This window comes from Ips typographus, linkage group LG9 (assembly GCF_016097725.1).
Source record: "Ips typographus isolate SLU linkage group LG9, UJ_Ityp_2.0, whole genome shotgun sequence".
NCBI classification, from domain to species: Eukaryota; Metazoa; Arthropoda; class Insecta; order Coleoptera; family Curculionidae; genus Ips; species Ips typographus.
Window position 1 is genome coordinate 1008889 of NC_138430.1, and position 23098 is coordinate 1031986.

A 23098-nucleotide genomic window follows, 5' to 3' on the forward strand; every position below is an offset into this window, starting at 1 on the left:
CCCACGACGAAAGACATCGATTGATATTGGAAAAAGTATAAATGGGAGAGTTTTGAAAATTTGACAGGATACTGATGTGGGCATGCCCAATCCAACTAAAATATTTTCAAGATGGTTGCACTTCCGCTTATACCGGAAGTCGATCACAACTTTCTTATTTTAAATAGAACACCCTATATATTATTACATATTTGGATTCCTCACAAAATTCTGACCAACTTTTGTATAGAATGCCCTATGCCTATCTCTAGCCGTTTTCGAAATATTTGATGTTTTTCCAAAAAAGTGACAGTTGCAACGCTCAACATATTTTTGTACTATGTTAAAACCGTATTTCATTTTGCAATGAAACTTTGGGTTATTGTAAATAAAGGATCGTTTTATTAAACTGAGGGTGCGTAATGACTCATTTGTATACAGGGTCGTCAAAAAAAAATCATAAACTTGCCACTAAAAAAAATGAAAAATCTCAAGTTTTTTAAATAGAAACCCACATTTTTTATGACGGAATCATTTTGAGCATTAAAAATTACTATAAGTTTCAATTTACTTGCCTATACCTAAATCCAACCCATTTCGTTTTATTTGAGAATAAACATTTTTTTATTATGCTGCACGGTTGGGAATATGTGGTGTTCTAGTTCGTCATGCTTTTGACACACGGTGATATTGGAGACCTGCAGGGCGTGTTAATAACACTAGTTTTGAGTGTTTTGACAACTGCAAATATGCCGTTGCGGTTACGTTATTCAAACCAAGATTACTTAAATCTGTTTATTATTTACGGAGAATGTGATAAAATTGTGAGTAGAACATGTGAGGTATTTGCCGCTCGTTATCCAGAAAAACCAAAGCCATCACCAAAAGCTGTCAAGCAAAGAATTGAAAATTTTAAGAATACGGGATATGTGAAGATAAAAGCTATTAAAACAAAACCAATCCTTAATAATACAAATGTAGAAATTGTTATTTTGTTGCAAATCCAACTTTGTCAATAAGACAAGTTTCCGTAGAATCAGGCATATCCAAAAGCTCAATTCAGAGGATCCTGAAGAAACATAAATTTCACCCTTTTTCATTTAAATTAGTGCAACACTTAAAAGAGGTTGACTTTCCGAAGAGAGTTGTTTTTGGTGAGTTTTTGCTGACTAGTCACTATGGAGATGAATTGTTTTTGAATAATATTATTTGGAGCGACGAGGCCAAATTCACTAAAAATGGAATGTTCAATAAACATAATTCACACTACTGGTGTGACATAAATCCACACGTAATTAGAGAGAGAAATTTTCAAGAAATCTGGAATTTTTATAATAAAAAATGTTTATTCTCAAATAAAACGAAATGGGTTGGATTTAGGTATAGGCAAGTAAATTGAAACTTATAATAATTTTTAATGCTCAAAATGATTCCGTCGTAAAAAATGTGGGTTTCTATTTAAAAAACTTGAGATTTTTCATTTTTTTTTAGTGGCAAGTTTATGATTTTCTTTTGACGACCCTGTATACAAATGAGTCATTACGCACCCTCAGTTTAATAAAACGATCCTTTATTTAAAATAACCCAAAGTTTCATTGCAAAATGAAATACGGTTTTAACATAGTACAAAAATATGTTGAGCGTTGCAACTGTCACTTTTTTGGAAAAACATCAAATATTTCGAAAACGGCTAGAGATAGGCATAGGGCATTCTACACAAAAGTTGGTCAGAATTTTGTGAGGAATCCAAATATGTATTAATATATATTTAAAATAAGAAAGTTGTGATCGACTTCCGGTATAAACGGAAGTGCAACCATCTTGAAAATATTTTAGTTGGATTGGGTATGCCCACATCAGTATCCTGCCAAATTTTCAAAACTCTCCTATTTATACTTTTTCCAATATCAATCGATGTCTTTCGTCGTGGGACACCCTGTATAGCATCGTCCCAGGACTGCTTGCATGTCCATAATCGTTACAAAAATATTTTGCTGAGCACAATACAAAGGCTGAGAAGTCCTAAAGGGTTGAAGATGCTGGCTATAAGTGAAAGAACATTTATTTTAATGTATCTTTGCTGCTTGGGTGGATTCCTAATTTTATAAAGTAAATTATTATATTTAAAAAATAAAACCTAGTATTTTAGAAGTATCGACAGAAGCAAACTGAAATACTTCACTAGAAATACGCACATCGTTGCTGCGTGGCCTATTTCAGTGCCATTTTCTGAGCTCAAAATAGCCACGTTTAGTACCTGAACACACTACCATAGATATGTGTAATTCTTCTACAGAATCTAACCCTGTCAAAAGATCATCGACGTGAAAATCATGGCAAATAACATCTAGCTCAGTCAACGGAAAGATATAGAGGGAAATGTTTGGAACACAATTTTTGACTTCGTAACTTTGTTTGGACTAATTACGAGGTAAACATATCAAAAGTCCCTGGCCGTAACCCTTGAGCCTGAGGGGAGGGGCGGGTCAAAAATAATGGCAAATAAATCTTCCTGTTGTTACGTACGAAATACAGTTTTCGTCCGCAACTCGTTTAGTTACACTTTCAATGTCCATGGGCCTAGTTACACTGGCAGGCCGATTCCGATCGCTTAATAGGTCCGTTTGCGCTTTGTTCGCATTTTGTTGTTAGTGTGAGTGCCTGACCTGATAAGTTATCAGGTACCGTAGTCACGTAATTGGTTTTCGATTTTCGTCGGGAAAGCGTCGGTTTGTGGTCGTGTTTCTTTGTGTCAGGTGCCATGTGGCCTATTTAATCACCCCCACTTGTTGAGATCTTCCGTTTACAACTTGCAGCACTCAAAGTAACCTGACCTGACCTGACCATAAATATCAACCTGTGTGGCACGTGTGTGCGATCTGATTATAATTAATCTGTAATTATCTGGCCGAATCACAGGTAAATTGGTTTGATTTTGGGTTATTTATGATTTATTATATATCGGCCATGTTTTCCAACAGAGATTTTGTGTTCGGCTCGACCCGGAGTCCCTGGAATTTTTCTAACTGGAGATCTTGACCGAAATCTAAGTTCCAACCCGGACTTTCCGGTGAAACTTTACACCTGTAGCACCCCAAGACCGTGCTAGGCACTCTAAGGGCACTTTTAACTGCCGACTACCGTTGTAGGTGGAAAGCCGACTGCAACAGCCAGGGGGTTATTTTAACTTAAAAAAAAGGTCAGAGTTGAACTTTGAACCATCAAGTCTTAATTACTTAATTTAGTTTTTTTAATTAGTAGAAGCTTTTCCCAACTTGTGCTTATTTTGTAAGTTTTTTTCTTAAATTTTTATTACTTCACTTAAAACGGCTTTAGCACTTGTCAATACCTCTGGATACCTTTTTGGTTACCAGAACAAGTGTTGAGGTCATTTATCCGTTTTTCCTGTGTTCTGCTGTTTTCTGTCATAGGTAACCTGTCACCAGCTTCTGGGCTCCATTTCCTACCTAGAAATCAGCCGTGGCCACTCCTGACTACTGGGGAGAGGATACTGGAGGTTCCAGGACCCAACTACCGATTTTAAACTGGTAAGGACAGTTTAAGACGGTTTGGCACGGGAAAACTTTTTCTGATTCTTTGTTTTAAATTTTAATATTATTAATTTCTTTTCGTTTGTTTCCATAATTTGCCTACCAAGTGTTGCAAACCAACTTGTAATTTTTGTAAATTTGTTAATATTGTAAATTGTAAAGCTTGTAGATCTTTGTAATATACACGTGTTTTCCTTAATTCATCTTCCGTATATTAAATCCAGATATCTCAAAAAAGGCTGCTCAAATCAACTCTTCTGTCTACGTGGTTGACCTTTTTTAAGTAGGTAGAAGTAGACGTTGGGAATAAAGATCTTTATTAAAAAATGAAATACAGGATTACTCAAAAAAGTTATTTGGTTTTAAATGTGTACAAGGTATTGTAGGTGGCGCCCTCTACATTTTACAAGGAAAATAGCCTTTTAGCCAAATTTTCTGAAAATACACCAATTATTAAAAAAATATGTCGGAAAAGCTAAAACCAAATTCAACTTTTGACACCCTGTATCTCCGAAATTATCAACTTTTGGACTGAGGTAAAGTTGATAGCACGGCCGGATGTAAATTTTCCTTAACAACCTTTTGGCGAGACATTTTACATTTTCGGATTTTAGAGCCGTTTTGCGTCTTAATGGTCAAACCTACGGTATTGAAAAAAATACAAGTTGATAGCTGAAAATGTGCTCTACAACTTTTATCTAAAGCGTTTTTCCATTAAATAAACCGTACAAGGAAAAAAAAAATAAAAAAACTGATTTACCACGTTAATCGCCTATGTCCAGGGTTTTATTCTACTGGACAAGCTATACAGGGTGTTTACGAAATTTGGTGCCAAATTTTGAGTAATAAAGTAGTGTCTGCAAATCAATACTTTTTAAGATACAGGGCATTAAAGTTATATTAATAAAATTTAAATTGAACCATGACCTTTACTCTCTGATAATGAAGTTTGCTGCGCGACACAAAGTGGAGCGCAGCAATTATTTATTTTTATAGCATAAAAGTCACATTGTGCGCGTAATACATACAATATTTTTTCTACAAACATCGCTAAATATCTAATACAACTAAACTTACTGCGTAGTTACTCAAAAACAGGATCAAAACTATACACAATCGAATACTGACATCAAACTGGTGACACTGACTGAAAAAGCAGAATGTTGGTTTTAAACCTAAAAAGGCAAAAATTTTTACAAAAGAAGAAATATTCAGTCTTATGAACTCCGCACCAGATGAAATTTACCTGTTCATTAAAGTTGCCACTATATTCGGACTTGCTGGTGCATGTCGAAGGATATATATGAAATTATACAGCAAGAAACTTTATAATATCAGAAGAAGTTCATAACGGAACCTACCTGCAACTGTACAGAAGATACACCGGCCTACGTCCAAAAAAGTCACACAATCGTTTTTTCCTAGTTTACAGAAAGGGTAAATGTTTTTCGCAAAGTGTTGGAGTAAACAGTTTTGGAAAAATGCCTTCTGAAATAGCTATTTTTTTGAAGTTGCCAAATCCAGAACTCTACACAGGGCACAGTTATCGTCGATCATCGGCAACGTTCCTGGCCGATTCTGGAGAAGGAATCACTGACATAAAACGCTTGGGGGGTTGGAAATCGACTACGGTAGCTGAAGAATACATTGATGAATCCACAAGTTATAAAAAAGGATTAAGTAACAAAATTCTGACCTTCAATCCTAAAGAAAGTGAAGCAGTTCCAAGTACCAGTATTTTACCTTCAGTTGCTCAATCTGCGATCAATTTAAAAAACGCGACCAACTGTACATTTAACATAATGTTGTTAATAACAATAAATAGTTATAAGTTGTTGTTTTTAATATCAATAAAAATTAAAAACAAAATGTATAATTATTTCTTTCGTAGAAAAAATATTGTTCCTATCACGTGTGCAAAGTAGTTTTCCCGCACTTGAAGCTTATCCGAACTCCGCTTCGCGTCGTTCGTCTAACTGCTTTCGCGTGTGGGAAAACATAACTTTGCACACTGAATAGGAAAACTACTATTATCGCTCGCTACCCTTGGCGACGCGCGATAAAGTCAACTCCTCAGTAAAGAGTAACTTTTCGTTAAGATTTGGAAGCGAAAAATGCATCATTATTGAATGTTTGTCGAAAAAAAAAACTTCAGAACCGCTTGTAAGATATTTGTGAAACCGCATGGGTATTAACGGTTATTAAAGGTGCTTTGTTAGCAGTCCGAATTTTATTTGTAATTTCACCAGTGGCGTACTCAGGAATACCAATCTAGGTATTTTAAAGAAAAAATGCGTACTCCAGTGCTCCTCTTCAAAACAAACATTATTCGCATAATCCCTGGTTGATTTGGAAAAAAAAAACGCTTTCTTGAATTTTCCTGCTACGACGCACCGTTGTTCGAGAAAAAAAAAATCAATTCAATCAACACAATTCAACTGCTGTTTTCATCATTCAATCTACACACCAGGTGGTTGAAGAACTGTGTCGTGTAACGACATGGGTCACAGCTTTTATCGAAAAATAAGTACAGCTTGCTCTATCTGGTGTCAATAATGTAAGTTATGAAATACAAGGAGATATGAGAAAAAACAAATTGATTTATTTTACCTAAATCTACTTCCAGTCAGAACTGTTATACATTTTTTGTTATGGATCGTGACAAATTCGACGAGAAAAACATTGAACATTCGCGATATGGCGGTAAACTCTAAAGAAGAAAAGGAGTAACCCTTCTAAGATAAATGTTTTTTTTTTTTTCAGAAAACTTAAAAGTATGGAGATATGTTCTATATGTTTGTTGAGACGAGTTACTCGTTTTTTCTTTGTTTATTGGGTCTTCTGTCTCACACAAAAAAGGTTTGTTGGGAAAATGGAATTTCGCACTATTTTCAACTAAGTTGAAAATAACATTAACCTAGTCATTCCAACACAAGACCACTGACTGAGGCTCGGTCTTGTTACCTAAAAACGCTGACGTTTCGGTGGAAAATCTACCACCGTTTTCAGAGAATCTAAAAAAGAACACAACGGCAGAACACAGAAAACAATAACTTGATAAATATTAAACCTGATAATGTTCAATTTGGAACTCTGAGAAGGGTTTTGTCACTAAAAATTTACATAAATTTTGACTTTTGTCATTTCAATAGCAAAGGTCATCTATTGTTGTAGTGAAAGGTGGGTTTTATAATGAAAACAAAATTACAAGAAATTTCAGTTTCGTTTGATATGACCAAGTGTTATCTCCTCCTCTAGAATATTTAACCAAGTTTGGTCAATATTAATAGAGGATGTAGCAACACAGGAGTCATGGTTTAATCTAATATATTGTCACGCTTAGGGGTAGTTGAGAGGGAAGAATACTCAGGTAGGTAACCCACTTTTATTAGAACGTAATGACTTAATGGCTAGACAATAATCTTACACCCAGATTGCCAAGATGGCGGGGAGAATGATGTGGTCCGGTATTAGGCAGGAGGAACACGGGGGGCGACGCTTTATCGGGGATGAATGAACCCTAGACTTATTAAAAAAAAATCACACACGTGCCACAACGCTCAGAACCTAGGTCAGATGTCGGCAGTTCGGGTGCTGTAGTGGTAAAAAAGGACCGATATCACACCACAAACCGACGCTTCCCCGACAAAAATCGAAACTAATCACGTGACTATGGCACCTGATAACTCATCAGGTCAAGGAATCGGTCTACTAATGTAACTATGCCCACGGACATTATAAATACAAACTAAACGAGTTACGGACGAAAACTCTATTTCGTACGTAACACACTCCCCTAAGTAACCAAAAAAAAATTAAGCTTGTTTAATTTTTTAAAGTGAAAAAGCACCTCAAAACTGACCTGAAGAAAAGCAAACCAAAAAACGATAAACCACCAAAATCAAGAAAACAAATGTGATGGACGCCAGTATACCATTTGAAGGAGGCATACAACCTTTCAAACAAAAATGAAGCTCATCACAGCTATGAAGTAGCTCTGAAGAGAAAAAAAAAACACAAGGTACCAGTTGACTCGCTCCAGTCTCCCACCCAAACAATATTCCCAGGAGAAGTCGTTATGACCCTACAAATCTCTAACCCGTTTATGTCCAGAAAATTAAAATGGGGTTGAACATGAAACCAACGTTGCGTAAACCTCGTTATGTGAGAGGAAACCTCATTCATTGGTCTCGGTAGAGATAAACAGAGACAGGACTCAACGCTCAGGAAAACCACAGAAAGAGAAACCGAAACAAATCACCTGCCAGGTGGAAATGAAATAAAGGAAACTAACAGGAAAGAGAAGACAATTGTCCACCAACAAAAGGAAAGGATTTTGATAGGAACCCTCTCTAGAAATCCCGAAAATAGACCGAACGGTTAGTGTATCAGTAAGCACACAAAAAATTAAATTTACTGGGGTGTTCCGAACGAAACCACTGACGCCAAATCCCACTCAACCAAGCAATTGGGGCTGAGGTCGAACACAGTAGAAAGTCCCCGTACTCCAGGGCCATTAAGGTACTTACAGGGGCTCTGAGACTTTCCCCCCATGAACTACCCTCCCAAAAACCTTAGATGTTAAGTGACTATGGCGGCACCGACGCTCAGCCCTTTACAACAAAGCAAAGTGGTTACAAAGAAAGTCAAATCCGGTAAAAGTCACAATCAGGTAAATTGTCAAAACTGACAAGACAAAATAGAGAATAGAAAAAAACGAAATTCCCTACATGTACGCAAGGTTAAACATTAACGCATACAAGTTTGGGCCGCACACGGCTTGGGTGCGGCCGGACATGGAGTCCCGCACGGTCACACTTCCACAGTGACAAAAGAGGGAAAGTCGCCCCTATTTTAATCTGTTCAATGTCCAACTTGTGAATGTCCTCCGCGGTTTTTGTTGTGTGACGTCCCTTTCGTGTCTATTTGGTCTCCTTCAGATAAACATGCAGCTTTTACATCATTCAACTTCCATGGGTTTTGATTAAGTTTTTTCCCCCTTCAAGAATAAAAAACCAAGCAACTAACTTCTTCTCTTTGACATCAAGACTGGGTTTTGATTAAGTTTTTTCCCCTTCGAGAATAAAAAACCAAGCAACCTGTCACCCCGGAACCAGAACTGGGTTTTTTGATAAAGGTTTTTTTTCCCCCGTGTAGAATTAAAAAAAAAAACACCTTAGTACATCTGGGTTCCGCTGTCCCCCCTTGTAGAATGACAGCCAGCAGACTAGTGATCTAGTTAAGCCTCTGAAGATGGGTGTCTGAATACACCCGAAACATGTTAGGCCCAGATAACAACTTATTATTAATATATATTTGTGGAGATCGACTCCGAGTTTTGCTTTTACTTATCCATTTTATTTTAGAAATAAAATGTCTAAAACTGTGAATAATACTTGCCTCATCGAATCGAAAGATCTGGTATGCAACAAAAGTTACTGAGTAGTACAGAAGGTTTCCTTTCTGATGTTAAAAAAGTATACTTCTGAAAGCTGACGCCAACTTTGTAAACACAAGTAAAAATTTCGAAAATATTAAGTCTGACGCTACATTTCGAAAAATTAGATCACAAGCTCTTGCTTCTTTTGACAGAAGTAATGATGACCTAATTGAACCGGAGACATGTTAGCAACGATTCTCGGCAACGAAATCGGCAGTTCGTTTTTCCACCAGTGGTCGCGCGTATTCACTTTACGCTTTCTACCGTTTGTTCTCCCGTCTAGCCTGCTCTTGCTATAACTACTGTAGAAATATAAAATACAATTAAATAATTAAAAATTTATTTTATTAAGTAATTATTGTGCATCATTCTAGGATTAAGTCAAAGATGCAAAGATAAGTTAATAAACTTGTTTTTTTTTAAGGGTTTAAATCGACTAAGGGTAGATATAGGAATAATATTGTCACGAATAACATAAGTTGCACCATGTTCCGTTACCTAGTCTGGCCCCGGTCTCCCCCAGTGCACTGCCGAATCAGCGAGACCGGCAAATTGGGGTCATGAGACGAGTATTTAATCAGCGTCTCAAGCCATCGAAGATTACTGGTCTCTGGGTCGGTCTATCGAGCATCAGTCCGAACTTCCTAGTGCCCGGACGGCTCGATACCTTCTTGGAAATCCAGGCTGAACAGACTAGAGTTCTTACGCAACCCAGTGGTGACCGTCGGGACTCTTGACCCTTTCAGTACCTAAAGTAAGTCCTTTGGGCGTGTCGGTCATAGGGGCTCCCTGCTTGTATCGAGCGGGTTTCGCTTGGCGACACTTCAAGAGGGCTTGCTGTGCCTAAAGTAAATCCTTCGGGCTTGTCGGACATAGGGGTTCCCTGCTCGTATCGAGCGGGTTCCGCTTGGCGGCACATCAGAAGGCCTTACGCACACTCACACACACACACACCCCCACGCACCCCCTCGTAGAGAGTGTTCCATGTGCGTCCCGCCTGTAGCGGTACTGGCGGCCCTCTTAATCTGGGGGTAAGATTTAGTTAGGCATTATCTTCAGTATAAAAATAAAGGAGACATACTTGAGCTACGTTTGTTGTTTCTCTTCCTGCGCTACCCCCAAAACGTGACATGGTGGAGGCGCCTTGTTGAATCCCGGGGCTACTGATCTCCATATCTGTGGCCAAACCAAGCCGTACGCCCTAACAGGAATGAGAAAAGCGTACAACTTGAGATCAGCAAATCCTAGCAGCCCCTTTCAACCAAGGCACAGGAGCTCAAGCGTAGGAGACCCTTGGATGCAAGAAACAGATTACCTAACCCTTACGCTTGTAAATACAAGAAGGGAAGACATTGAGCAGCCACAAGAACCAGAAAACGATCTGGAAAATACAGTGATAGAGACAGGAGCACAAGTACACCCTGAGAAAGGAGATAAAGCATTAGAAGGCAAGAAGGGGTCAAGAGAAATGGCGGACATTACCATTTCGGCGGTTGAGGCAGGGGAGAAAACACCCGCACTACCTCAATTCATCAGCCCACCAACGTTCAACCCGGGCAGTGATTCAGCCCCTCAGTTTATCGGCACATACGAGCGAACGGCAGTGGCCAATAGCTGGAACGATGCGTTAAAAATACTATACTTTCACTCGTACCTGCAGGGCGCCGCAAACATTTGGTATAGAGAATATAAAGCAGCAAACCCTGACAGCAACTGGCAACACATTTGTCAAGCATTCAAGACTGAGTTTAGCGACGGTATCAACAGTCGCCATTTGCTTGCAAAGTTAAGGCAAAGGAAGCAAAGGGACCTGGAACAGACAAAGAATTATTTCTATGATCTAAGGGTCCTATACGAAGAATACAAAGAAAACGTGGATCTCGACGAATTCGTAGATATTTTCCAGAGTGGGCTAAAAGATATACCAAGAGCTAAATACTACTGGCTCACAAATTTTCTTAATAACCCACCTAGGAACTTGGACGAAGTCAAAAAACTTTGCATCACAATAGATAACGCTCCTGAAAAGTTCTCGACACCGCTCACTTTTAGACCGCAGCATCAAATAGAAGAACAGGCCGCTGGACCAGTAGCACAAAGACAGTCACCTTTTGGCAATCCCCGCCCTTACAGAACCCCGCCACTGCTCAGGAGAGACTATGGCACAAACCACGCCAGTAATCCAGAAAGACAGTACCAATCCACGAGGACATATGACAACAGGCTCAGGTGCTACAACTGCGGTAAAATAGGCCACTTTGCTGCTGTGTGTAGAAGTAGACCGCAGCACCCAAACTCTAGGGGGTGGCAAAACTAAGCCCCGTCACCCTCTCCACTCGGGGCACAACGTGCTATAAGATACTATACATAAATGCTGTTGTGAACGACTATTACGTACCGGCGATTATTGACACAGGTGCGGAACTAAATGTGATAAGCCATCTCCTGGTCAACAAAAAACATAGGATCAGAGACCCACCCACGTTGCTTGTGACAGCTGGCGGTCAGAAAGTAAGAAGTCTAGGCGACACATTGGCATCACTGGAGCTCAGAGGCAATTACGAGAAAAAATTAGAAATTAAAGCAACGATATTGGAGAATACACCACAACCCCTTATTTTGGGCATGGAGTTCTTAAGGGAAATGCAGGCAGCAATTTGCTTAATATCCAACATACTCACCCTAAATCAAGATTTGGTGATACCGCTCGGGGCAAAGCAAGATTCTGCACCCAAAAAACCATGCAAAACACGAAGCTGGAGAGAAGTGATCCAAGAAATACCTGGGTCCATCTTCAGTCTTCCAAGCAGCACTGCATGGGCCGTTGCAGTCTCTTCGGCTCCCAGTAGAGATAGAGGAGTAGGAAAAGCCATCAGGGACCATTTGGCAGATTACAACACAGAAAAACTACCCGTAGGGAGCGTGGTCAGTTTGTTTAAGAAAAACAGACATACCCTACAGATGATAGTAAAAGAAGAGGGTAGCGAATATATCCCTACTCATACGCTCCAACATTGCTGTAGGAAATTGATAGATTGGGCAATACGAAATAAAATAAGTAAGGTGGCTATACCTAGATTGACATCCGCAAACGCAAACAGCGAGTCAGATTGGGAGAAGCTTAAAGACTTGCTGTATGAGACTTTCAAGGAAACGAGTGTGACGGTGCTGGTTTCAAAAAATAGAGAACCCCGACCAAGAAAGACCAAGACACAAGAAACCAGCTCCTGGAACACCCTGCCGAACTACATAGAAAACGATGACCGCTTGATAATTAAGTTGAAGGCAAAGGAAGATTACACTCTGAAGCCAGGAGAGAAAAAATCCATCAAAACTGAACCAAAAATACCCCTATCTACAGAGATGTTATTAGTACAAAACGAGGGATGGCTAGTACGCAACAACCTACTATGCAACCTAGAAAGAGCCGAAAACTCTATATCATTGACCCTCGAGAACATAGGGCCAACTAGAAGGGTTATTTACAAAGACACAACGGTGGCACGGCTAGAAGAGCCCAGTGGTTTGAGCACCACAGCACTCTTTACAACACAGAGAATAGACGAAGAAGTGGTGACATTAGAAGACCACAAACTGGACCACATTAGGGATAAGCAGTTCAAAAGGGAACTAGAGAGTCTACTAGTTGAATATGAGGATGTGTTTTGCAAGTCACCAAAATATATGGGCAAAACACAACTTATAGAGCACAAAATAGAAGTGACAGAAGATAAACCAGTAAAATGCCGCCTTTATAGAGTATCACAATTCGAGCGAGAAATTATTGACACACAAATAAAAGAAATGCTCGATTGCGGAGTAATAAGACCATGCCACTCGCCATGGGCGAGCCCCGTTGTACTGGTGAAAAAAAAAGATGGTACCACGAGGTTCTGCGTGGATTACAAAAGAACTATAAACCCAGTCACCAAAAAATCATGTTACCCGATACCACAAATCGATGACATTCTCACATACATGGGAAATGCCAAGTACTTTACAACTTTGGACATGTTCTCAGGTTACTGGCAGATACCTATAGAAGAGTCATCCAAACAATACACCGCTTTCACGGCACAGGGACATGGATCATACGAATTCAACGTGTTAAGCTTTGGTCTATGCAATGCACCAGCAACCTTCCAACAACTTGCAGATAAAATATTTAGGGACTTAAAGTGGAAGGACATACTAATATATCTAGATGATATTATTATTTATTCAGAGAACTTAGAGGAACACTTAGCAAAATTACAAAAAGTATTCCAGAAAATGAGAGAAGCCAATCTGACCTTAAAACCGAGTAAATGCGAATATTTACAGGAAAAGATAAGGATTTTGGGCTACACAGTAAGCAAAGAAGGAATAAGCCCAGAGGAAAAAAAACTTGCAGGGATTAAGCAATTCCCCACACCCAAGAAAACAAAGGACCTACAAAGCTTTTTAGGATTATGCAATTTTTATAGGAAATTTATAAAGGATTACGCGGTATTGGCACGGCCCTTACATGAGGCCACAAAAAAGAACAAATTCTGCTGGGGTGAAGATCAAGTGAAAGCATTTGAGCTGCTGAAAGAAAAACTCACGTCATCCCCAGTATTAAAACATTACAATCCAAATGTAGGATGTACAATGCACACGGACGCCTGTATAGATGGAATAGGGGCAATTCTGCTCCAAGAAGGCAGTGACGGTCAAGACCACCCGATAGCATATATAAGCCGGGCCTTGTCAAAAGCTGAGAAGAACTATTCGATCAGCGAGCTGGAGCTATTAGCAGCAGTCTGGGGGATGACCTACCTAAGGCATCTAATTTATGGTCACCCTGTAAAAATCGTAACAGATCATCACGCTTTATGTTGGATTCACAATGTGAAAGATCACTCAAGAAGATTAGCACGTTGGGCTCTCAAGTTGGCAGAATTTGACTACACGGTAGTCTATAAAAAAGGCAGTAAGCACCAAGATGCGGACTGTCTATCACGGAACCCGGTGGCAGGGTGGAGCGAAGTCGAATTGGACGATATACCCACTTTCACGATATCAACGTTAGACATAGGAGAATTGCAGAATAAGGATAAGGCCATACTAGAATTAAAATCAGCAATAAGCAACCCCGAATCAACAAACGTTGACGCACTGACACGAAGAAAATTAAAGAATTTTAGGCTGAGGGAGGGCGTTCTGTATAGAGCAACACAAACCAAGGAAGGACTGGAACACGCACTCGTGATACCCCGGTCACTTAGGGAGGAAATTTTGTGGGAAGCTCACAACGCACCTACCAGCGGACACATGGGGGTAACAAAAACTCTAAGTAGACTTACTCCCAAATACTATTGGGATTCTATGACTAAGGACGTCAGAAATTACGTTAAAGGATGTAGGGACTGCCAGGCGAGAAAAGGGCCAACAAATGATAAGCCATTGGGGTTACTCCAGCCAATAAAAGTGGGCAAGGTATTTGATAAAGTAGGGATAGACCTACTGGGACCATTCCGGAGGAGTAACCAAGGCAAGACAACGATAGTAGTGGTGACAGACTACGCGTCAAGATACGCCATTACAGCGGCCCTGCCTAACGGGAAGGCAGGACCTGTGGCAAAGTTCCTATTAGAACGAGTAATACTAATTCACGGCGTTCCTAGAAGCATCCTCAGCGATAGAGGCAAGGTATTCCAATCCGAACTAGTGCAGGAACTACAACAGATTATGGGTCTGAAAAGCAGTTTTACAACGGCATACCACCCCTCGTGCAACGGCCTAACTGAACGCTTAAACAAAACGTTGGCAGACATGCTGTCACTATACTGCAACACAGAGCAGACAGATTGGTGCACTTATCTGCCTTTCGTGACATTTGCATACAATACGGCCAAACAAGAGACGACACGTTTTAGCCCATTTCAACTAATATTCGCAAGGAACCCCACACTCCCACTCGACGCCACCCTTTTAGAAACTGAGGACGAATCGAACACAAACGAATTACGAGAGAAAGCTTTATTGTTGAGGGCAATTGCTGTAGATAATATCCACAAAAAACAAGAGAAGGACAAGGACATTTACGACAAATATCACAGAGATGGTGAATTTGAGGTAGGAGATAGGGTGAAAATATTCATCCCAATCAGGAAAGTGGGAAAAAGTGAGAAACTGCTGCTACGATGGTTCGGACCCTACAGAATAATAAAGAAACTCAGTGAAGTTAACTATGAAGTAAAACAGGAAAACGGAAAAAAAAAACGGATATAGTGCACATAGGGAGGATTTTACCATTTTACGATGAATGGACTTTGGGGGATATATCCGATGTGGATTCAGACGTAGAAAGCAAGGAAGTTGAACAATAAAATAAGTTGTAAGGGTAACATTTTGCATAAGTAGGGTGCAAACTCAGTATATTTCATAAAGCTTACATAGTCTAAACAATTATTAAAGTAGGTTGACCAATCATTACGCCCTCTCCCGCCAGGACAGCACAACCTAGAGCGACCATCCCGCGTACTTCGAAGGTGACAAGGAAAGTCAGTCCAAAGGGGCGCCACCACCCGCGAACTGAGTAACGGGTGCTCTGGCGCACAGGAAGGCAAGACGAAGCAGGACAAGGCCGCCCTCCACGAAGGAGCGACAGATTCCAGGAGAACCACAAGGGAGATAACAAGGGGAGCGTAATAGGACATAAGTTACGATTGATCACACGTTGTAAATAAAGCCATGGGGCATGTAGGTTATTTAGTTAAGTTAGGGTTAAGTGTCCGGGGCGAACACTCTTCAGAGGGGGGAGATGTCACGAATAACATAAGTTGCACCATGTTCCGTTACCTAGTCTGGCCCCGGTCTCCCCCAGTGCACTGCCGAATCAGCGAGACCGGCAAATTGGGGTCATGAGACGAGTATTTAATCAGCGTCTCAAGCCATCGAAGATTACTGGTCTCTGGGTCGGTCTATCGAGCATCAGTCCGAACTTCCTAGTGCCCGGACGGCTCGATACCTTCTTGGAAATCCAGGCTGAACAGACTAGAGTTCTTACGCAACCCAGTGGTGACCGTCGGGACTCTTGACCCTTTCAGTACCTAAAGTAAGTCCTTTGGGCGTGTCGGTCATAGGGGCTCCCTGCTTGTATCGAGCGGGTTTCGCTTGGCGACACTTCAAGAGGGCTTGCTGTGCCTAAAGTAAATCCTTCGGGCTTGTCGGACATAGGGGTTCCCTGCTCGTATCGAGCGGGTTCCGCTTGGCGGCACATCAGAAGGCCTTACGCACACTCACACACACACACACCCCCTCGTAGAGAGTGTTCCATGTGCGTCCCGCCTGTAGCGGTACTGGCGGCCCTCTTAATCTGGGGGTAAGATTTAGCTTGGCATTATCTTCAGTATAAAAATAAAGGAGACATACTTGAGCTACGTTTGTTGTTTCTCTTCCTGCGCTACCCCCAAAACGTGACAATATACTGTCAAAAACTCAGAAAGGCCGGGTACTCTAAGGGAGTGAGGGGTAATTAAATGCGAGGTGGTGGAAAAAGTTGAAACATTTTACAATTTAAATTGTTTTTTTCACTTAATTGACTAAGGGTAGATACAGGAATAATATCCTGTCAAAACCTCAGAAAGGCCGGGTACAGAGAGAGATTTGAGTTAAAATGGAAGTTTCAAAAGTTTAAATTGATTAGAACTATGTAAAGGAATAGAAAATAAAGGTCTTTCTCACAATTTTTGTCTCTTTTAAAAATCAAAGAGGTTATGGTTAAGAAAATTGACACTTTTTCGAATGGAGCAGATTTCACAAAGCTTTACACAAGCTATTAAGGTAATTGGTGAAAAACTAGATCACCTTCATTTGGAAATCATTCAAACAATTCCATTCGACTCTATAGTAAAGATTGGAAGCTATTGTCCTAATTTAAGAAGTTTAGTTTTCCATGAAATAACTCATGTTAGGAAAGATGAATCTGTCACCGTGTCAGAGCCCCACTCTTTTGCTAAATTAGAAAGTCTATTTTGGAGAGTACATCACTTCTGCGAAAATTCGCTTAATCTTATTCTTATCAAAGCCGTTAACATCAAATACGTCCTATTGGACTCCCTCGAGTTTGTAAATTTTACAAATTTTCAAAATATTCTACGAATTAATGAAATGAAGTTCTTGACAGAGCTAAGACTATCACGTGCTTACAATATGGATTTGAAAACCGCGGAACTGGTTATAGATAGATGTCCCCAGCTAAAAGTTTTTGCCAATTTGCACATGTGTTTTCGTTACTACACCGACATAAGGGAATATATTAAGCAAAATAATTTCGAATTAGATATCAGTTCTCCTGTGCCATATGAACCGCGTTGTTGTGAATCTTGAAATTACACGTTATAACCTACTTATTATTTTGTGCTCTTTCACTTTTCAAATAATATAATTTTTTCTATAATATAACATGATAAACATACCATCATTGACCGATTAGTAACTTGAGAAATTCGTTTTCTCTACCTTAATGGTCATTGTTGAAATAGGTCAGAATTCCAGTTCTAGTTATAGTCTGGCACAAACACAACAAGAAAAGTAATATTATCGACTTAGGTAAATAATCATGTCAATGTCTATTAAGACATGTGACATATGCACTTTATGTTACGACTACTATCCCGAAGATCGTAACGTTAAAAATTCCTGCAGATCCATCTTACACGCAGTATGGCCCTTTACCGGTTATAAAGGACATGGCAATCTTTGACATTTTCAAGTCAAATGAATATCAGTAGGTGGTCATAAACCAAGGATGGTAAACAGTAAAGGAGTGCTTAATCCCATAAGCGCAATCTTGCCGGTATCGGCTCGGGCCGGTGACGATTTTTACGTCACCATGGGGTTCTCGCGTTCGCGCGATTGTTTTGCGCGATGCGCGATTGCAGTCGATCATTCACGAATATGATCTCGTACATAGCGTCTCGGGCGAATATTTAGCGTATTGTGCACCCGAAGGCCCACTGTGACGTCAGAATTCATTCGCCGCCGGGAAACAAAATCGGCCGATCGAGCAATCCTTTACTGTTTACCGTCCTTGGTCATAAACTGCATTTCAACTAAACAGTATGTTGTATTTTATTCCCTTCTTGTTCATTTTTAAAATTTTTTAGATGGTAAAACATTTCGACTTCCGCTTAGTCCATGTAGTTATCAAAATGATATCTTTCTGCAGAAAATTTCACGGTCCCTGCTTTATCAATAGGAATCGATAGTACTACTTACCACATACTGAGCAAGAAGATTTACCGCATTTACATTGGCCGAAAACTCTGAACAAATTGCTCAATCTTTTCGACCGTCTCCTCCGGACAATAGCTGTTATAAAGGAGACAAGCGTTTCTTCAAGAAAGCTCGGTATTCGTAGGGAACTTTGGTCTTTGTCTGATTCTGTTCTTCAGAATAACTAAAATAAAATTTTCTTCAAATTGTTAAAGGGAATTTTATATTCTTTACATTCCAAGCGATTGTCATTATTAACTAAGAAATTACAGAACCTATACTTAAGTATAAAACATGTTTTTACACTTAAGTTTAATATACCAGGTGTCCAAGAGCACCCTGGACATAGGGGATTAACATGGGAAAATGGTTTTGATTTTTTTGCGCCTGTACGGTTTATTTAATGGAAAAACGCTTTAGATAAAAGTTGTAGAGCACATTTTCGGCTACCAACTTGTAATTTTTTCAATACCGTAGATTTGACCATTAAGACGAAAAACGGATCTAAAATTCGGAAATTTTAAATCTCTCGCCAAGCGGTCGTTAAGGAAAGTTTATATCCGGTCGTGCTACCAACCTTTCAAAATCATAACAAATCGTTGTCAGTCATTCTGTAATCAAAACATTCAAAACAAGTTTGTTTACTAATAATTTTGAGTTACTAGCCACATACTGCGAAGAAAATACAAATAAATCATGATAAAAAGACTTTATCAGGAGCCACAGTCCCAAAATCTGGGAGTTGCGTTCATAACCTCATTCAATGTCTCTACTCAACTTATTTACTTTGTAGCAAAATTCTTTAAGAAAACACTGGTTTTGCTTGCAAATATTTAATGAGGATGACCGAATCACCTATCTCAAGCCTCTTCATAACACTACCAAACGATTTAAAGTGATAATAACAATGGACTAGGAAGGCCTGCAGATGTTTGAAGATAAGTTGCTTTACTATACAGGGACCACAAAAGAGGGTAAATACTTCCTTCAAAAGTGGTGCAATTTAGTGACCTATGTGACTGATAGTTTTATTGTATCCTTCTGTTTTGTAGTGTTATCAACACACCATAGTGTTTAAGTGGTTTTACATTGTATGATGTTAATAAAAAGGCATTTTTTATAACTGATTGTCAATGTTTTTTCCCATCTCTACAGGGTAAGGAAAGTACTGATATTTAATTAGCTCCATTAGTTAACTTGAACATCATTCACCTACAAGGATACTTGTAAAATGTCTACTAACCAAAAATAGCTTATTTGCAAGTAATGTGTAACTCGAGTTCACATTTGATTAGTAAAGGTATGCCTGTGAAATGGTGTATTGAATTAGAAGCAAATTGTTTCTCTTTAGAGACTTTCAATCACTACATTTCACCTACCTTTGCTAATTTGGAACTCCACTATTAGGTTAGTAAGACAAAGTTGTTTTTAGCATAGTGTTACGATTTTCCCGTGGGTTCACACAAAGTCAGTTTAACTTAACAATTAATAAATTTATTAACACTTCAAAACACTCCGTACAATAATTAACACAGCTACTAAAAACACTACTACAATTCCACAATTATTCCACTATTTAAACTTAACCGCGTTCCCAAATTCACTACTACTGCGGTCGAGACCGCGTCTTTTATATTCGCAAACCACGTTCTAGAATGACCGCGAAACGCTTCGCGGGTTGCCTTGATCATTCAAGAATTTTCCAGGTGCGGCGCTTCCTAACTGTGGCCTACTTTAATACGCGCCCGGCCAGATATTGCGGCGCATCGGTTTCATCCCGAGGCGAGCGCTCGTTAAGAAGTATCGAGCATAGTAGGCCCAGACCGTAACACTGCCCCCCTCTTAAAGCTGATCGTCCCGATCCGCTTCATCTAATCCCTGGTATTTCTTGAGTCTGTCCAGATGGACAATTTTCATCTTGCCTTTGGGGCTGCGTTGTTCGGGTCTTCCTAATGCCTAGCAGGTCACAGAGCCTCTGAAAGAGCTTGGACTCAAAGTTTCGTCCCTGATCAGAGTGTAACTCCAACGGCACACCAAATCTACTGAAGACATTTTCGACGAGAATATCAGCGACTGTGCTGGCTTCTTGATTTGGAATCGCAAACACCTCAGGCCATTTGCTAAAGTAATCCATGGCAACAAGAATGTACTTGTTGCCTCTGTTGGTCTCAGGAAAAGGCCCAGCAACGTCTATGGCTAAACGTTCGAACGGCAATCCTACGTTGTACTGCTTCATAGGCCCCCGGGACCTCGTCTGTGGTCCGTGGCTAGCTGCACAAATGGAACATTGTCGACACCATGATTTCACGTCTTGGCAGTAGTTCACCCAGTAAAAGCGTTGCCGGATTTTGTCCAAAGTCTTATTTACTCCCAAATGAGCACCAGTCTTTCCATTGTGCATTTCCTCCAGTACGTGGTCGACCCTTCCTCTGGGAACTACCAGCTGCTTCCTTATCTCTTTTCCATCGGCACTCTCCCAAGCTCTTTTTAGCAAGCCGCCTTCAACCACAAGCGAGTCCCACTGAGCCCAAAGTGCTTTGAACGTCAGGCCTTTGCTAGAGATTTCTTGCCATGTTGGTCTTGGCTCGCTTTGTTCCTTTCTCAACAACAATGGGCCTATGTCGCTGTCTTCTAGTTGATCCTTCCTAATCTCATCGGTACTCCATTCATCATTGGTCTTCAGCTGAACCATTCTGATGGACACAACGCCTTCACGTTGTTCCGCTTTCTGGCAATGTTTGCATTCTTCGGCGCAAGGTCTTCTTGATAGAGCATCTGCGTTATTATGCAGCTTTCCGGGTCGATGCTTGATGTTGAAATTATACTGCTGGAGTTTTTCAAGCCATCTTGCTACTTGTCCTTCCGGTTGTTTCATTCCGAGGAGCCACTTGAGTGCCGCATGGTCAGTCCTTATCAAAAATTCCTGTCCGTACAAGTACTTGTGAAAGTGATCGACTGATTTTACTATTGCCAGTAGCTCTTTTCTCGTTACACAGTAGTTCCGTTCTGCTTTGGTAAGTTTCCTACTGAAGTATTCTATGACATGTTCTTCTCCGTTTTGGACTTGAGACAATACAGCTCCAATACCAGAATTACTGGCATCTGTGTCTAAAATGGACTTTCCTTTTGGTTGTGGATAACTGAGGATGGGACTGGAGCAAAGTGATGCCTTTAACCTTCTGAACGCCTGATCACATTGGGTATTCCAACAGTAGGGTGTTTTGTCCTCAGTAAGTTGATGTAGCGGAGCTGCGATGTTGGCAAATCCTTCCACAAACCGTCTGTAGTAGGTGGCAAGTCCTAGAAAGCTTCTGAGTTCGTGTTTATCCTTTGGTACTGGCCATTCTCTAATTGCTTGGATCTTCTTGTCGTCCGTCTGGATTCCGTCGACCGTCACCACATGCCCAAGGAATTCGACTTGCTTTTGGAATCACCAACACTTTTTGGCGTTCAATCGAAGATGGGCACCACCTATTCTAGCAAATACTTCTTGCAAGTTGTCCAGATGTTCTTCAAAAGTTTTTCCCATCACCATGATATCGTCCAGATAAACCAAGCAAGTCTTCCAGTTAAGGCCACGAAGCACAATTTCCATTAGTCTTTCAAACGTAGCAGGAGCATTACAAAGTCCGAAGGGCATCACATTGAATTGGTACAGCCCATTTCCAGCAGAAAAAGCAGTCTTCTCCTTATCTTGCTCCTCAATGCCAACTTGCCAGTACCCACTCTTCAAATCTAAAGTAGAAAACCAACAGGATCCTGCCAAAGTCGTCAGTGTGTCGTCGATACGGGGAAGTGGATAGCTGTCCTTTTTGGTCACGTCATTCAGTTTTCGGTAATCTACACAAAATCTGCTTGATCCATCTTTCTTAGTGACCAGAACAACAGGTGATGACCAAGGGCTGCAGGATTCTTCTATAACTCCGTCGTCAAGCATCCTGTCCACTAATTCCTGCACTTCCTGTTGTTTGGCTATTGGTAGTCTCCTAGGTGGTTGTCGAATCGGTTGTGCATTGCCGGTGTTAATTCGGTGTTTTACAATGGTAGTTTTTCCCATATTGTTCGGTGTTCCAAATATACTACCATGGTCCAAAATCAGTTTCCGAGCCTTCTTCAGTTGTGGTGTTGACAGATGTTTCCAGGTCTTTTCAAGTTCATTTAAGAGCTTGTTTTCCCCCAACTGCTCCTCCTGTTCTGGTAACCCATTGCAATTGGTTATTTTGACTACAGGCTCGAATACCGCAATAATTTCGCCTTTGTTGATTTTTACGTCGTCTGAAAAAATGTTTGCAACTCTTATTGGGACTTCACTTCCTCCATTTACAAGTGATTTCCCAATGAGGCATCTTCCTGGTCGGTCCGGGTTTCGTACAAGTCCAACACAGCTCCCAGAATTCTGCTCCAAGTGTCCAATAATTATTTGCTCGGAATTGCCGCTTATTTTTACTGTCTGAGATGCCAAAACATTAATGGGTGACTCACAGCGGTGACTGGTTGACAGGATGAACTCTTCACTTCCAAACCTTAGGATATTTTGTTCGGGATCAAAAGAAAATCCATGTTGACGAATCAGGTCCATTCCCAGAATAAATTCATCTTCAATATCCGCTACTAACACAGTGTGGTAAAACGTAATCCTTCCAAGGCAAATCTTGACTGTTATTTCTCCTAAAACTTTAGCCGATTCTCCAGTCACAGTGCGCAGGAGAATACTTCTTCGTAAAGGCTTAACTTGACTTTTATCCACAAGGTTTGACCGGATCAAAGATACTGCCGCACCGGTATCCAAAGTAAAAGTAACGTTCATCGCATCCACCTTTCCATCTACGTTCAGGCTTCCCATTGATCTACCCAGGCTTCTGATGGAGATAATTCTGGGGCTTTG

The 23098-nt window shown here is 40.3% G+C and overlaps 1 long non-coding RNA gene across 1 annotated transcript; it reads left to right on the top strand.

Annotated features, from left to right (window-relative positions):
• Positions 1–1125: 1125 nt before the first annotated feature.
• On the top strand, positions 1126–3729 carry LOC145733599 (uncharacterized). Its single transcript, XR_014179237.1, has 2 exons — positions 1126–2898; positions 2961–3729. It is a non-coding gene; the product is annotated as an uncharacterized LOC145733599 (long non-coding RNA).
• Positions 3730–23098: the final 19369 nt, after the last annotated feature.